This window comes from Mesoplodon mirus, assembly GCF_964341445.2.
Source record: "Mesoplodon mirus genome assembly, chromosome: 2".
NCBI lineage: Eukaryota > Metazoa > Chordata > Mammalia > Artiodactyla > Ziphiidae > Mesoplodon > Mesoplodon mirus.
Genome location: NC_138977.1, coordinates 4,109,977 through 4,126,540, shown reverse-complemented (window position 1 = coordinate 4,126,540; position 16,564 = coordinate 4,109,977). Strand labels below are relative to the sequence as shown.

Sequence of the window (16,564 nt, the reverse complement as noted above, 5' to 3'; positions counted from 1 at the left end):
ATATGATCGCCCTGCCTTCTGACACATCAGAGATTGCCATTCTTCCTTATTTCACGTTAACCTTGTTCTCTAACAATAAAATAGTTTTAAATAATTTTCATTTTCTTAATTTCTTTTTTTCCCCTAATAAGAGTCTGGCTATTTCTGAACTGGACAAAGTGTTTTACCCATAATGTTCAGGAATTTAGGGCTGACCAGCTGACTAGAAGTCCAGCCAATATATTTTTAGTTACCATTAAGTAGAAATTTCTTTAATCAGGAAGCATTAGTGTCATCTGATTTCTGATCCTTGCTTCAAAGTTCTCCCGATACAATAGGGAACATTTAGTAAAAGATTAAACTTAATTTAAAATGAAAATATTTTTACATGTTCAAACATGCATAATCCAGTCAGGAGATATTTAGATCTAAGATTAGCAAAAACTTCTTTGAGCATCAAGAATTTCTTCCAGTGATAAAAGTCAACAGAAAATAGACTCCTGGAGAAGTGGAAAAAGCACTGACTTTGGAACCATAAACATGGGTTGATATCTATCTTGGTCCTCACTCAGGGAAAGTGAAAGGAGAGTCACGGATCTCTGCGTGCTCCTGATAAGCCTAACATTCACTGCCTTTCCAGCATAATCCGCCTTCAGGACTAACTGATCTTTTCATCCAGTCTCCGATGCTACTTCTGTGGTCCTCCCTGGCCTCGGGATCACCAAGAACTGCACCCTCTCCAGGATCTCAATGTTAAGCATCTCACCTTCCCAGAACGTTATCTCTCTTCCACTCCTTATAGCAAAAATGCCAATTCCACTATTTTTCAACACCATTAGGATGTATAATCCACTGATTTTTACCTTGCTTTACTCTCTGCACACCCCCCCCATTCCTTACTTCCCTCCTTTCTGGCTGAAGCTCCTGATTTATCATTATAATCACTCCCTTCTCCCTCCCTCTTCACCACATGCTCGGCAGAAATCCTCAACCCGGTTCCAGTCAACCTCTGCCCTCTCTATGCCTCCACCCATGTTACTGAACACTGCTTGTGAACACACGACTATGCCAATTTCACTTCATATTCAAGTGGATACTTTCTGTGCTCAGCAGTCACACTACTGTTTCTCTGGTCCATTCATCTCCCACACTCAGTTCACTCCTTCTTAAGTCCTCAACACTTCCCTTCCCATCCTCAGCAGATGATGGCTTTCCTAGTTCACTGAGGAAATGAAAGCCATCAGCAGACGACTTCTACCACCACGTCTCCCACCAGCTGGCATCTGTGCCCACAGGCTTGCTCGTGCTCTTGTAGGAAAGACCGGTCTGTGCTCCAATCTAAGCATCCTCACCCCCAACTAGTGAGTTAGGCTCAGTCCCCTCCTGTCTGTCAAGGACACCACTTCAGTAATTCTCTCCTGCATCATCAATTTCCCCCCCTTTCCTGGATAATTCCATCAGCACACAAACATGATGTAATTTCCCTCATCTTAAAACAAAACAACTAAAAACTCTGCACCACCCAGGTTCTTCTGCCAGCTGTGTCTCTACCTCCTTTAACAGCAAACCTACTCTTCAAAATTGCCTATATTTGCCGTCTCCAATTACTCTCCTCTTTCTCTTGAATCCATTTTACGATACCAAATCCAATGGTCGGTTCTTCATTGTTTGCAGCATTTGGCAGCCAATCACTTCTTCCTCCTTAAAACACTTTCTCTACATACTTGGCTTCCAGAATACTTGTCAGTTCTCTGCCTTCCTCTCTGCTTTCCTCTCAGTCTCCTATTGGTTCCTGCTTATCTCATCCCAACTTTGGTGTGATCAGTCCTTAAAACTCACAGAGGGTTTTATTTATGTTCACTCCCTAGATGACCTTATCTCATCTCTTGGCTTTAAATACTTTTGACATGCTGACAGCACCCTAATCTAGCCCTTCAGGTTATGGAATCTCCTCATTCCAGAATGGTATATTCAACTGCCTAGTGGACATCTCCAGTTGGAAATCTATCAAGCATCTTTTTTTTAAAAAAAATATTTTATTTATTTATTTTTGGCCGTGTTGGGCCTTAGTTGCGGCACTCGGGATCTCCGTTGCAGCGTGCAGGTTCCTCCTTGTGGTGTGTGGGCTTCTCCCTAGTTGTGGTGGGTGGGCTCCAGAGCGCATGGGCTCTGTAGTTGGTGGCACGTGGGCTCTCTTCGTGTAGTTTGAGGCGTGTGGGCTCAGTAGTTGCGGCACACGGGCTTAGTTGCCCCACGGCATGTGGGATCTTAGTTCCCCGACCAGGGATCAAACCCACATCCCCTGCACTGGAAGGCAGATTCTTAACCACTGGACTACCAGGGAAGTCCCTATCAAGCATCTTAAACTTAACATGCCTGTGAATGTACTTCTTGTCTACCCCTCAACAACCTCCTACCCGTACCGTGCACCCCATCTCAGTAAATGGATAGACAGCCTACACTTCCGGGGGCTCAGGCCAAAAACCTTGGAGTCATTATTGACTCCTACACACAACCAATCCATCAGCAGGTCCCATCCACTCTGCCTTTAAAATACAACCAGATCTGCCACTTCTTACCACTTCTGTCTCAATGGCCCTGGTCCAAAGCCACCATCCCCTCCTGCCCAAATGACTGCAGTAGTTTTCTGACTGGTCTCCCTGTTTCTACCCCTGACCATTCTCAATCCAGTAGCCAATGGGTTCCATTTAAAACTTTAAGTCAGGTCAAACTGTTGCCATTCTACTTAGAATAGAAACCAAAGGCCTCACAGTAGCCTAGGAGGGCCCACGTGGTCTGGCCTTGTTCCCTGTCTGACCTCATTTCCTATCACTGGAGCCCTGGCCCACTCTGCTCTGGCTTCAGTGTTTCTCAAATATCCCACACACACACCTGCTCAGGAACCTTGTAAGTTATGCTCTGTGCATAACCCCAGATAACCCCCTGGCTCACTGCCTCTCTTTCCTCAAATTCCTGCTCAGAAATCACCTCAGTGATGCCTCCCGTGACCGCTCTATTTAAAAGTGATGCCCACCCCAGCATCCCTATCCTGTTTTACTGTTCTTCAAAGAACTTGTCATGATCTGACCTAAAATTAGAATATAAACTCCATGATGCAGGGCTTTTTCTATGTTGTCACCCCACTATTCTAGAACAGCACCTGGCATGGGCACTGAGAACATGACTGCTACATACATGAGTGTTGACCCTGGACCTGGGAGGCTGCCAGAGCATGGAGGCAGATTTCTAGACAACAAATCAGAAGATTTAGATTTAAATCTGATGACTAGACTAGGAAATAGAAGCAACACCCAGCTTGGCTAGTGACCAGTATGATACAACTCGTTAAGTCATTTAACCTCCAAGATCCTCAGTTTCCTCATTTATAAAATAGAAATGAAAACATGCTTCCCTCACGGAGTCAATGTGTGGATGAAAATGTTATGCAAACGTAAAATACTGTCAAGCTTCTGTAACTGATCACGTTAAACTGTTTAGAATCAATTTAACATTTGTAGACACTAGTTCATTCTTTTTGTAAACCACAAAAAAAAAAAACTTGAATTATAACAAAGATTTTTTTTTTTTTTTTTTTTTTTTTTTTGCGGTATGTGGGCCTCTCACTGTTGTGGCCTCTCCCGTTGTAGAGCACAGGCTCCGGACGTGCAGGCTCAGCGGCCATGGCTCACGGGCCCAGCCGCTCCGCGGCATGTGGGATCTTCCCAGACCGGGGCACGAACCCGTGTCCCCTGCATCGGCAGGCGGACTCTCAACCACTGCGCCACCAGGGAAGCCCCGGCCCCTCCTGTTGTAATGAACAGGGTACCAATCATAAGGCAAAACCTCCAGGGTTACTTCCTTACTCCGCCTCTCTCGGACTAGACTGTCAGCTCTTGGGGGGCAGGCACCCCATGATTCATGCCCCTTTATAGGTCCTGCTCCTTGTACACAATAAACATCCAATAAATATTCCCTGACTTAGGGAGGCAAGGAACCAGTTACAACAGGTAGAGATTGAAGCAGAAAAGGGAAAGTGAGAAAGCAGGACGTATGGGTCAGCTGACTGACTGGCTTATTTCCTCTTTTTTATCTTCTCCTGTCAGTCCTGTAGCCGTTCTCGAGGCCCAGGACTCGGGGCAGCCCTCCGCACAGCCCTCCACGACCCAAGCTCAGGGACCTGCCCTGGACTGTTCACCCTCGGCCGGGGGGCGGGGGAGAAGGTGGGACCAACCAGGGCAAGTCCCTGAGATGCGGCAGGCAGGGCAGGGGGAGCCCGTGAGCCTGGCCTCGGCCCCCACCAGGGTCTCTGCACTGCGTGAGCCCTGTCCTTCCAGTGCCCTCCCCCGACGGCCCCTCCTGCACCCACAGGCAGCAAGCCCAGGCACCCTGCTCTGCCCGGACAGCGGGGGGCGCCTCAGGCCCTAGCTCCGCCCCCTGGGTCCTGCAGCTGCACCCTTCAGTATCTGGGCTGGCCAGGGCGCGGACCAAAGGACAGGAGGGGGCGAAGCCGAGGATCCAGCTAGGCGGTGAAGCGGGCCCCGCCCTGGGAGCCTGAGTCCAGAAGGCAGGACGTGCTGGCTCTGAGGACAGGAACATGGGCCCTGCGGGCTGTGTCTTCCTGCTGGCCCTTCTGCTGGGGGTCTCAGGTGAACCCCTGGGGTGAGGAGAGTCCCGGGGGGGGCTGCACAGGGCCTGGGGTGTGGGCCGCCCTCGGCACTAAGAAGCCATCCTGGGTGTCCCCACGGTCCGCCTTTCCTCGTCCTAGGCACAGATGACCAAAGAATCTCGTGAAGTCAAGTAAGGCGCCCCAGCCAGGGCCAGCATGGGGGGAGGCGGGGGGATGGGGCGAAGGAGGAGGGAGGAGGGGACACCAGTGTGGGGAGGGGCAGGCCTCCCAGGAATTTCTCCTCTTTGTCCGCAGTCTGTGGGCGGCCCGCGGCCTTATCTGGCACAGCCTCAGGCACGGAGGCCAACGTGGGGCAGTGGCCCTGGCAGGTCAGCAACCGCCAGGGCTTGTTTCACATCTGTGTGGCCACCCTCATCTGAAAGCAGTGGGTACTGACGGTGGCAAGCTGCTTCCGGTGAGCGCGGGGCCTTGCTTCGGGCAGACCCATCAGGGACGAGGGTGACTGGAGCTCCTGGGCTGAGGACAGAGGGGAGTTTACCTTGCACTGCCCGATACAGTATCTGTGCCTAAGAAGTGGGTCCAAATGTTTCCTGCCCTAGCGCTCAGTGCAATACGACTGCTCTTAGACTTCGGGTATCTTTCCATTTGACAATCATCTTGACCGAAATGAGTGCCTAGAAAATGTCACACACACACCCCACCCCCCATCTAATTCTTTACCCAAGGAGACATTCCCCGGGGGAGCCACTCCCTCTCCTGCATGCCCACATCCTCATCACTCTGGATGCACAGTTCTGAGCCCTCTTCACTCTCCCTAGGGGGCCTCATCTAGTCCCATGGGTTAAAATGCCATAGATTTGTTAACATCCACATTGACGCCACCAGCTCCAAACACTAATTCTGATGCACTTCCATTCAGACATCTCACTGGTATCTCAAGGATGATGTAATCGAAAGAGAACTACAATTCTACCACCAGCAATATCCCCAAACCTTTTCTCTCCCTTTCTCCCCATCTCATTCAACACCACAGCCAGTTGCTCAAGCCAGAAATATGAAGCCTCACTTTCCCTCACCCCTCATAGTCACTGCACACACCAATTCTTCAGTTTTACTTCCACAGAATACTTTGACTCCAGAACAAATGTTCTGGACCACTGCAATAGCAAAATAAGTTTTGCTACCTTCATACACACAACAAAGTACTTTTTTTTAAAAGTCAGAGGTAGAATCATGTCATTCCCTCCTTCAAATCCTCCAGTCGCTGCTCAGGCACCTAAAATAAAACTTATTAAGCCATGAATTGCCAGGTACCTGCTCATTTCCCTAACATCCCGTTCTACTCCAGGTATACTTCAATTTCTAGAAACTGCCAAGCTCTTTCTTATGCCCAGCGCCTTTGCATACGCTATTCCCTCTGGAATGCTCTTCCTTATAGCTCTTCTCATGGCTGACTCCCATCTTGTGGGACTCAGTTGAAAAGTTACCTCTTCAACGAGACCTTCCCCGATCACCAGTTCATAAGCTCTTCCCCCATCTTTTACTCTCTACCTCAAAATCCTGTTTTCTTCATAAAATTTATCACAATTTAAAATTTTATACCTGTTTGTGTGTTCTCTCTCTCCCTCCCTCCCTCTCCTCCACCCTCTCTCTCTCTCTCTCTCTCACACACACACACACACACACACACACACACAATCCTTGAGACCAAAAGCCCTGTGAGGGCCAGATCATGTCTAAGTCTCATTTATATTTTCAGGAGATGCTCAGCACTTATTGAAGGAACGTATGCTTAGGAAGAGCTAGATGAAAAATACAACCTCCAGAACTCTGGGCTCTGCTGTGACACTCCACAACAGAGTCACAAGAAACCCACGGTACTTGTTCTGCTCTTCTTCTCAGGTCTAAGGACACCAGAAAATACAAGGTATTGGTGGGGTCACTTCAGGTCTCTGGTCACCAAGACTCCAAAACGACGATCATCCCCGTGTCCAGGATTATTCCCTACCCCGACTTCCAGAGAAATGCATCCAGCGCCATTGCTGTGGCAGAACTGGCCCACCTGGTTTCCCTTGGTCCTGCCCTCCTGCCCATCTGCCTCCCATCATTGGCAGTCCAGCTGAAGAACTCAACCTCCCGCTGGGTGACTGGATGGGGCAATTCTGGGATATCCCAATGTGAGGATAAGTAGACTTTCTGAGCTCTGTTTCCTCCACTGACAGTCCCTCCCCCTACTCTCTATCCCACTCCTGGCACCAGAGCTCTCGCTCTCCAGCAATTAATCTGAGGTACTGCAGACTTCAGTTCTCCTCGACCCCCAGCTTCCCTCTGCCTCCTTCATACTTCTGCTGCTGTAATCGCTTTGCTTATCTACATCTGCTTCTGCTCTTGTTTCACAATACTACTAAGACCTTAAAAGTGAAAAGGACAGGGCAATGAATTTAAGGAGAGTTGTCAGTTCTCTTTCGGCACCTGGGTAGAGTGTGTGCGGGTAGGTGGGTAGGGGGAAGCAGACACAAAGATGGATCCAGGAAAGTTCAGAGTGCTCAGCAGGTCCCAAGTCAGACTAGGAGAGTAGGGCTTCATGTATCAATAGTCCTTTTTTTTTTTTTAATTTATTTATTTTTATTTTTGGTTGCATTGGGTCTTCATTGCTGCATGCAGGCTTTCTCTCGTTGCAGCGAGCGGGGGCTACTCTTCGTTGTGGTGCACAGGCTTCTCATTGCGGTGGCTTCTCTTGTTGTAGAGCACGGGCTCTAGCCACATGGGCTTCAGTAGTTGTGGCGCACGGGCTTAGTTGCTCCGCGGCATGTGGGATCTTCCCAGACCAGGGCTCGAACCCGTGTCTCCTGCATTAGCAGGCAGATTCTTCACGACTGTGCCACCAGGGAAGCCCTCAATAGTCTTGATTCTTCTTCTTCTTTTTTTTTTTTGCGGTATGCGGGCCTCTCACTGCCGTGGCCTCTCCCGTTGTGGAGCACAGCCTCCGGACGCGCAGGCTCAGCAGCCATGGCTCACGGGCCCAGCCGCTCCGCGGCATGTGGGATCCTCCCGGACCGGGGCACGAACCCGCATCCCCTGCATCGGCAGGCAGACTCTCAACCACTGCGCCACCAGGGAAGCCCCTCTTCTTAATCCATTAGATCCACCTTCTTATGTTCTATGGAATATAAAAATATATTCCAAAGCCAAACAACTTACTACTACATCTTTCATGATTTTAAGTTTTTCTGAATCAAAAGATTCTTCTGTTTTTTGTGGTACAGCAGGAGCAACTGCCATCAGCCTTGTTCAGACCCAGGGAACTCAGCCTTCAGACCATTTGCCCAACCAGAAATCAGAGTGCTGCCTGTTATGGGGGCAGAAACTTGAAATCAGAGCTATCCCTGAAAATCAAAGGCATGAAAGCTATATCCATAGCTGAAAGTTGCTTCCTAATTTTGAAGACAACTTTGACTCTTTTTGACCTTACAGCTATGAAACCATCTTATACACTGAAGGAGCTAAAAGTGCCCCTCAGTGATCTCCAGACATGCAACAACTGCTACAGAAAGAAAGCTTGTTGCATGGAGTTGAGGCCATCAGTGAAGCCATGATCCGCTCCAGGCTCCCAGTGGGGCGGACGGATCAGTGCATAGTAAGAATCCATCCTATAGGCACCTTTCAGAGCCCTTCCATTCCCCAGTGTGCTTCCTCCATGTCTCGTAGCTTCGGGGTCCTTGCGTGAACCCAGGAGTGTCTGGACAGGCCCTAACTCCACCGCTCTTGGCTAAATTACTGGAGTCTCTCCCTTTGCCCCGTGCATGGCCCAGCCATCTTTCCTCTCTCCCCCAGGGCAGTAGAGGAGATCCCCTGACGTGTAAAGTGGAGGATTTCTGGGTCCTGGCAGGAGTGGTGAGCTGGAAATCAAACTTCATCAGAACCAATGAGCCTGGAGTATTTACAAACATCAGTTTCTACAAGTCTTGGATTGAGAAGTCCGCCATTTCGCACGCTGACCTCAGGCCAGACTTCTCTGGGCTCTTCCCTGTTGTGCTTCTGCCTCTCGTTTTCCCAGGGCTACCCTAACTGGATGAGGTCAGTATGGCCAAGGTGAAGTGGCAATTAAGAATGACGGAGAAAGTGCAAATTCTAGAAGTTGAGGATTTTGAGGAGAGATTCCGAAGCTTCAGCAAGACAGATGCAGTTCTGCTACCTCTGGGTGCAGCCCCCAGGAGCCCAGTCTGCTTTCTGCCTTGTCTCCTGTAGGTCAACCTGGGAAGCAAGGTCCCCGGCATGAATAAAGTTTGGTTGGTTCTAACTATTACTTCTCATATTCATTTTTTTAAAAATGAAACTAGGGCCTCCCTGGTGGCGCAGTGGTTGGGAGTCCGCCTGCCGATGCAGGGGATACGGGTTCGTGCCCCGGTCTGGGAGGATCCCATATGCCGCAGAGCGGCTGGGCCCGTGAGCCATGGCCGCTGGGCCTGCGCGTCCGGAGCCTGTGCTCCGCAACGGGAGAGGCCACAACAGTGAGAGGCCCGCATACAGCAAAAAGAAAAAAAAAAAAAAAAAAAAGAAACTAGAGTCAGGGCCTGGGGAAATACAGTAGCAAAGAACTTTAGGGCTGAAAGGGATCTGGAAATCACCTGACCCAACCAATTCCTCACATGCTAAAGAAGAAGTAGCTAGGGTACAGAGAGGTTAACTAGTTTGCCCTTGGCTGAAGTCAAGATGAAAACCACCCAGTCCGGGACTAGACTGGGCTCTGAAGAAAAAGCAGGGACTCAAAAGATTAGAAGGTTTCAGTTGAAGCACGCCAGGCAAAAGGAGCCTAGGGCAGTGTATTGGCTATCTATTGCTGTGTAACAAATTACCCCAAAACATAACGGCTGAAGACAGCAAATGTTTACTATCTCTCGGTGTGTGTGGGTCAGTAATCAGGGAGGGCCTAGCCTGGTAGTTCTGGCTCAGGGTCTTTCAAGAGGCTGCTGCTGTAAACTGTAGTCACCTCCAAGCTCAACTGGAAAGGACCTGCTTCAAGCTCACTCACACGGGCCTCTCTGCAGGGCTGCCTCAGGGCAGCTGGCTTCACCCAGGGTGAGTGATACAAGATAAAGCAAGAGAGAATACCCCAAATGGAAGCTATAGTCTCTCTATAACTAATCTCAAAACTGACATCTCATTACTTCTATTGTATTCTGTTCTTCAGAAGTGAGCTGATAAGAATCACTGAGGACATCTCAAAGGCTGCCTTCTGTAAATGCAATAAGAGAAGGGTCTGGATTAAGGAGCTGGGAGGCGAAAACTGACTGTGTTTAGTGGTCACAGATTAAGGGGAGGCATGGGTGTGGGTTTAAATGGAGGTTTTCAGGGAGAATGCCTTCGGAGTCTCCTGTTCACCCCACCCACTAAGAGTACTTCACGGTTGTGCTCAGAGGTGCACTGGGGTTAGGGAAGGTGTTTATTAGAGAGATATCCAACTTGCAATATCCTGTGACCAGAGGGGGGTCCAAGAACATGTCTCATATAAGAAACGTACGGCTGCTTTATCCCCATCCTTTTCCTGGGCCTGTGGTATACATATACAAAGAGTAGTTAGGAACATGGGATCTGACGCTGGCCAGCAGTGAGTTAATTTATGGATTTCATAAGATACTGATTAAAATAATACAGGATGCTCTGTATTACTCAACAAATAATAGTGAAAAATGATTAGAAGGAGTTTGGGCAAGATGGTGGAATGAACAGCAGCAAAATGATCATCCCTTGCTCAAATTTCATTAAATACCAATAAAATCAATGTTTGAGAATGAAAATTTTCATTAATAACTGCAAAGATAAGATAATTACATAAAAATAAGGAAATTAAATCTGGGCCATTAAAAAGGTTTCTGCACATACAAAGAAAATAGTAAGAACTTTGAAAAAAATTAATTTTCCAAATGCAAAAATTATACAAAGTATAAGCAGGATTCAAAGATTGATTACAATTTATTCTCAAAGGAACACTGTTCATGTTAGCAAGATCTTCTCAGAATTTTTTTTAGATGACAACACCACAGAATTGGAAGCAAGGCATAATTGACACTGCACATGCTTCGGCAAAAGAAGAGATAAACCTATTCAACATGTGAGATGCTAAATAAGTAAAAAACGATAAAAGAATGTGGGCGAAGAGGATGGATCTAGATACTAAAGCCAAGAAATCCAACAAAGAGATAACAGCAGGTTTTAGAATCATAAAATAGTTGGAAGGTACAAGTCATTTGATACAACTCTCAGCTCAAGGCATGTTTGCTTGTTTCACAGACACGATGGATGATCTTACGCTTCTTAATATCATAGAACTGGAAAACTAACTATCTAACTAACTAACTAACTAACTTTTGGTAATGGAGGAAAGGGAACTATCTTCACTACATGGCACTGTCCCACCACTTGCCCACCAGAATCCTCTAAAACTGAAACTTAACAAGTAAAATATACGCAAAATGGGTGAGATGGAAGGAGATCGTTTTCTGTAGAAAGGATGCCCAAAATTTCAGTAAATACAGGTCTTATGTGTTTTAGGAATAAGCTAAACTTGGAGATTTGGGTATAATCTCAAAGCAGCATACCAGGAACAAGATCATACCTGAGAATGCTTAAGTGTAATCAACAGTTCTTGGCACTAAACTGAAGAAAAACGTCATTAGAAAAGGGAATGGTCAGCATGGAATCTAAGAAAGCAAAAGCCAGACAACTCTGTGTTTATCAGACCCTAGGCTGTAAAGGAAGAGAGACTCTTGAGTCTGATGAATATAAACTTTGTATTTACTTAGAAAAACATGCTCTGTTATGGAGAAGCACTGTTTCACCCAGTTTTTTTGAAGAAGGGATATTTCCTCCTAGTGAGTGAAATGCTTGTGGAGATTTGCCACTTCCACTTGTTCTGATCCGAAGACTCTTCAAACCACCACCCACCTACTCATTTGGTTTCCCTACTCAATATCGAGAAGGTGTGTCCTGGTTGGGAAAAATGCAAATTCCAAATGATAAAAGTGAATAGTCCTCTTTGCAAATCAACATTCTGGTTCATATACAAGTCTCTTAAATTTTAGTGAGTCAGTCTCTTGAATTTGATCTCTTCTAGGTGCTCTGACAAGAATTTCAGAAGCTAAAAAGCTAAGGGTCCAGAGCCTAGATTGAGATGACTTCAGCCTAGTCATGCTGCCTGCCAAAGTGGATTCTCTGAGGGTCATGCCATCTTTATCTTACCTCTAACTATGGCAGGAACTTGTATTTACTTATGCCTTCTATCAATTACTATGAGGGCCACTTAAAAATCATCTTATTTTGTCCTAACAACTCAAGAAGGTATTATTTATTCCACTTTTACAAATGAAAACACACACACAAAAACAACTGAGGATCAGAGAAGTTAAGTAACTTGCCTAAGATTACACAGCTAATATCTGACTAAACAGATTTACCCTGGACTGTCTGACTCAAAAGATTTGGCTCTTTCCACTATACCAAATTACCTCCATTCACTGTTAGAAAGCTCTAATAAAGATCTTCCTTATACAATGCCAAAATAACATCTGCCCTTTGGTTCTAGTTATCTGTACCTCTTATTATACTCCAGTCTCCATCTGTAATTATTTGAGTGCACACAGCTTTACTTCTTCTGAATAGATAAGAACAACCTTGAGAAGAGAAACTGCTGTCCTAGTCAACTTCTTGCTCTTCTAACAGCATCTATTATGGTTTCGCAAACAGGAAGTATCGAATCTTATTTTCTAAATAACAAAATGAAAGCAATAGACTGTAGAAGGCTAGCTATCAAAACGGAAGGGAAGAATTCATTTAGTATAAGTGAATAAACATAGAAACATTTTATTTTAGTGATCACAAGAACAGGACCAGCTCTTGCCGAGGGGAACGAGTTAAAGGGCCGTAGGGCCCAAGGCAAGTAGGATGGAGCTTCGAGCAGGACCAGTCCCTGTGGAGAAGGCGAGTGCAGGCGAGGGAAATCGCAGACTGGACAACGAGGTGGAGAGCGACAGAAGAAGGCTGTCTCTCAAAGGCTGTCCAGCCCTTGGCCCTGACATAACGGAGGCCAGGTGTATGGACTAGCTCCAGGACATACTGGTTAGTGGAACTACAGCTGGACTAAAAGTTTCCTGTCCAAGTTCAAGAACGAAGACCAAACTGGATCTTTTAATAGAGGGCATAGGTGTCTGTTGCTGCTACACATGTGCTAGAGAAATCAATTATGCTTTTTAAAAATTTTTTTTTGCTGTGGTAAAAGTCACATACTAGAAAATATACTATTTTAACCATATTTAACTGTACAGTTCAGTGGCACTAAGTACATTCACCTTGTTGTGTGACTCCCACCATCATCCATCTCCCGAAGTTTTCACCTTTTCCTAAACTGAAACTCTGTCCCCATCAAACACTAACTCCCCATTCCCCCTCCCCACCCCTGGCATCTACCAGTGTACTTTCTGACTCCATGAATTTGACTAGACTATTATAGGTACCTCATGTAAGTGGACTCAAACAGAGGGAAATTAGTTATTCTTTAGGAGAATTTTATAAAGAGATTTACTCATTTTATAAAGAGATTCATTTTATTCATTTTCATTTATTCATTATTCATTTTCCGATCAATATAATAGATTGATCTGATGGATTGAATTAGAAAAGAGACAATGGAATCCATTTGCCCTTCCTGGAACTACAGATAAAAAGCTACAAAATTGGGGGACTTCCTCAGTGGTCCAGTGGTTAAGATGTCACTGCAGGGGGCGCAGGTTTGATCCCTGGCATGCAGGAACTAAGATCCCGCGTGTCACAAGCTGCGGCCAACAAAAAAAAAAAAAAAAAAAAAAATCTACAAGACTTGCAAATCTACTGTCGTCCCTGTTTTATTCTCAAGGTGCTCAAGAGAAGACTGCACCCTGAAGTGGCATCCTTCCTCTACAGCAGTGGTTCTCAACCAAGGGTGATTCTGCTCCCCACCCCAACCCCAGGGGACACTTGACAATGTCTGAAGACATTTTTGGTTGTCACCACTAGGGATGGGTGGTACTCCTGGCATCCAGCAGGTTAAGGCCAGGGATGCTGCTTAACGTCCCCCAATGCACAGGACAGCCCTCCACAAGAAAGAACCATCTGGCCCCAAACATCAGCAGTGCCAAGGCTGAGAAACCCTGGTCTACAGGCACCATTCACATCAATCTAAGCCATCACCAAGATGACCTGTTTGCCCAGAATTAAGTTAGTACTTAAAACGAGGATATTTGTTCAACAAAAACAATAATAAAAACAGCAGCTACTATTTATCATTTTGTGCTTAAATAGCCTAAACGCAAGGTAAGTACTTGCCCTCTATCTCATTTAATTCCTACCAAAATCTTGTGAGGTATTATTATTCCCATTTTGCTGAGATGAAAAGGTTGTAATAGGCAACAGCCAGATGGCAAAAGCAATAAAGCTCTTACCAACACCACCACATGGCCACTTCCCAAACCAACAGTAACTGTGTATGGTAGAGATATTTAAAGATAACGTTAGTGATAACAGGGTAATGATCTGGGAACAGAGACTCTAGGACCTCGAGACAGGGCATGAAGAGAAGGCAGAAAGCTATAAGGGCTGTCTTCAGGAAAATCTCTAGAGTGGACATCAAGCACCTGCTCTCTCACCTCCAACTCCTTGGTACTTCCCTATCTTAGAAGAAGCAAGGGAGCATTAAAATGGAAGACCCGAGGGCTTCCCTGGTAGCGCAGTGGTTGAGAGTCCGCCTGCCGATGCGGGGGACATGGGTTCGTGCCCTGGTCCGGGAAGATCCCACATGCCGCGGAGCGGCTGGGCCCGTAAGCCATGGCCGCTGAGCCTGCGCGTCCAGAGCCTGTGCTCCGCAACAGGAGAGGCCACAACAGTGAGAGGCCCACGTATCGCAAAAAAAAAAAAAAAAAAAAGGAAGACCCGACACATTTCTTGATTGCTGAACCAACAATAATGAAATATTTGCAGAGGAGTAATGGAGGTAATAGATAAAGATAAGTAAATACAGGTAAATAGATAAGGAAGTCAAAATTCAATGTTACATCTGCAAAGACACTTTTGAGATCATCAGCTGATTCCAGTGCCTTCATGGTACAACGGGAAAACACAGGCCTTAGTGGAAAGGTGACTTGCCTAAGGTCATGCAGTCTTCCCCATAAAAATGACAGCATAGCTCTGTGGGCTGAAAACCAAAGACGATTTCTCCAATATGATAGAAGAGTTGAGCTTAGATTTAGGAAGGACTCATAGGCTCCAACTGTCTCTTTAAAAATGGACATTTTCTTAGGTAACTCAATATCATTATTACACCCATCAATATTAACAATACTTCCTTCATAACATCTAAGACCCAGTTAATTATTAAATTTCCTTGCTTGTATCAAAATGTCTTCCTAGAGTTGATTTGCAAAATCAGGATCCAAACAGGGGCCACACACACTTAGGACTCTTATATTTCTTTTCACCTAGAGGAGTTTCCCTCCCTTTGTACCCTCATACCATTGACTTGTTATAGAAACCAGTGTTAGTTGTTTTATAAAATGTCCCACATTCTGGATGTGACTGTGAACTTCCTTGGCCTTGTAATTTAACTTACTCCTTCATCCCTGTATTTGCTGTAAGTGGAAGTAGCTTTAGAGATTCAGGTTTCACTTTTTTGACAAGAAAACTTCACTGGATATTCCTTCACATTACGTCACATCAGTAGGCTCATGTCTGCCTTATCCCACTTTTCATGATGGTAAGATTGAACAGATCATTCAAATAGTAACAGCCTGAGCTGTTTCATCTAAAACTTTCAACTACTGATAATCATCCCCTGAATCAATTATCTCATAAAGAGCTGTAAGTATTGCTTTCAAATTCTATCACTCCAACCAGTAAGAATTTATTAGCTAAAATTCTTCCCTCATCAACTAAGCCCGTTTTGTCACCCTGAACTACAGTTTGGACAGGAAAAGCAAGATAGCTATTTAATTCTTTCCTTTTACTTCCAATTTTAATAGTAAGGAGCTCATGTCTTAGTTACAATAAAGTTTATTTCCAACTAAATTAGAACCAAAAATATATTTTCACAAAACATTTAAGCAAAAGGGGAAAAAATCATGTGAATGACCCATTTAATATGTAAAGAGTTTTCAGCGACCGCAGATTTGTCCAGGGATATAAAAAAGTCCAAAGGTCTAGGACAACCATAGGACCCTCAGGGGGAAAGGAGTGTCTGGTCAAAGTTTGTTCGTTTGGTAAATCAACAGAAAGACCTGTTCAGACCTGTAGTAACTTTGCAAAAAGATGATCTTTACTCCAAACATGACTTGAAGGCAAATCTCAAATTGAGGTCTGACTCTTAAAAGCTATATTTAAGTGAGTTGACTAAATAGTTTAAATTGCCTGTGAATACAATAAATTAATTGGAATACCAATTGTGATATGAATAAGGAATCTTTTCTCTGACTAAATGAACAGGACAAAATTGCAGGTTGCAATATTAATTTCAGGAAAAAATTAAGGTGAAAAGTACCTAGAGGGTCATCATATAATGATAAAAAGCACAGTGAGTGGTGGACACATAACCAGAATGAATGGATAAACCACACACACACACACACACACAAAACATAGGATGCATAAAACAAAAACCATTAAAAATGTATGGAGGAGGGCTTCCCTGGTGGCGCAGTGGTTGAGAGTCCGCCTGCCGATGCAGGGGACACGGGTTCGTGCCCCGGTCTGGGAAGATCCCACATGCTGCGGAGCGGCTGGGCCCGTGAGCCATGGCCGCTGAGCCTGTGCGTCCGGAGCCTGTGCTCTGCAATGGGAGAGGCCGCAGCAGTGAGAGGCCCACGTACCGCAAAAAAAAAAAAAAAAAAAATGTATGGAGGAGATAACATAAATATAATAGTAATAGATTTTCACCTC

The 16,564-nt window shown here is 45.6% G+C and overlaps 1 protein-coding gene and 1 pseudogene across 7 annotated transcripts in view; one reads left to right on the top strand and one right to left on the bottom strand.

Moving 5' to 3' along the window:
• SH3D19 (SH3 domain containing 19) overlaps positions 1-16,564 on the bottom strand; it is a 171,740-nt gene that overhangs the window by 121,934 nt on the left and 33,242 nt on the right. The window lies entirely within an intron of this gene.
• LOC309798657 (serine protease 48-like) lies at positions 4,517-8,833 on the top strand (annotated as a pseudogene). The gene is made up of 5 exons (XR_014296194.1): positions 4,517-4,625; positions 4,901-5,060; positions 6,509-6,783; positions 8,081-8,243; positions 8,441-8,833. The product of XR_014296194.1 is annotated as a serine protease 48-like (transcript).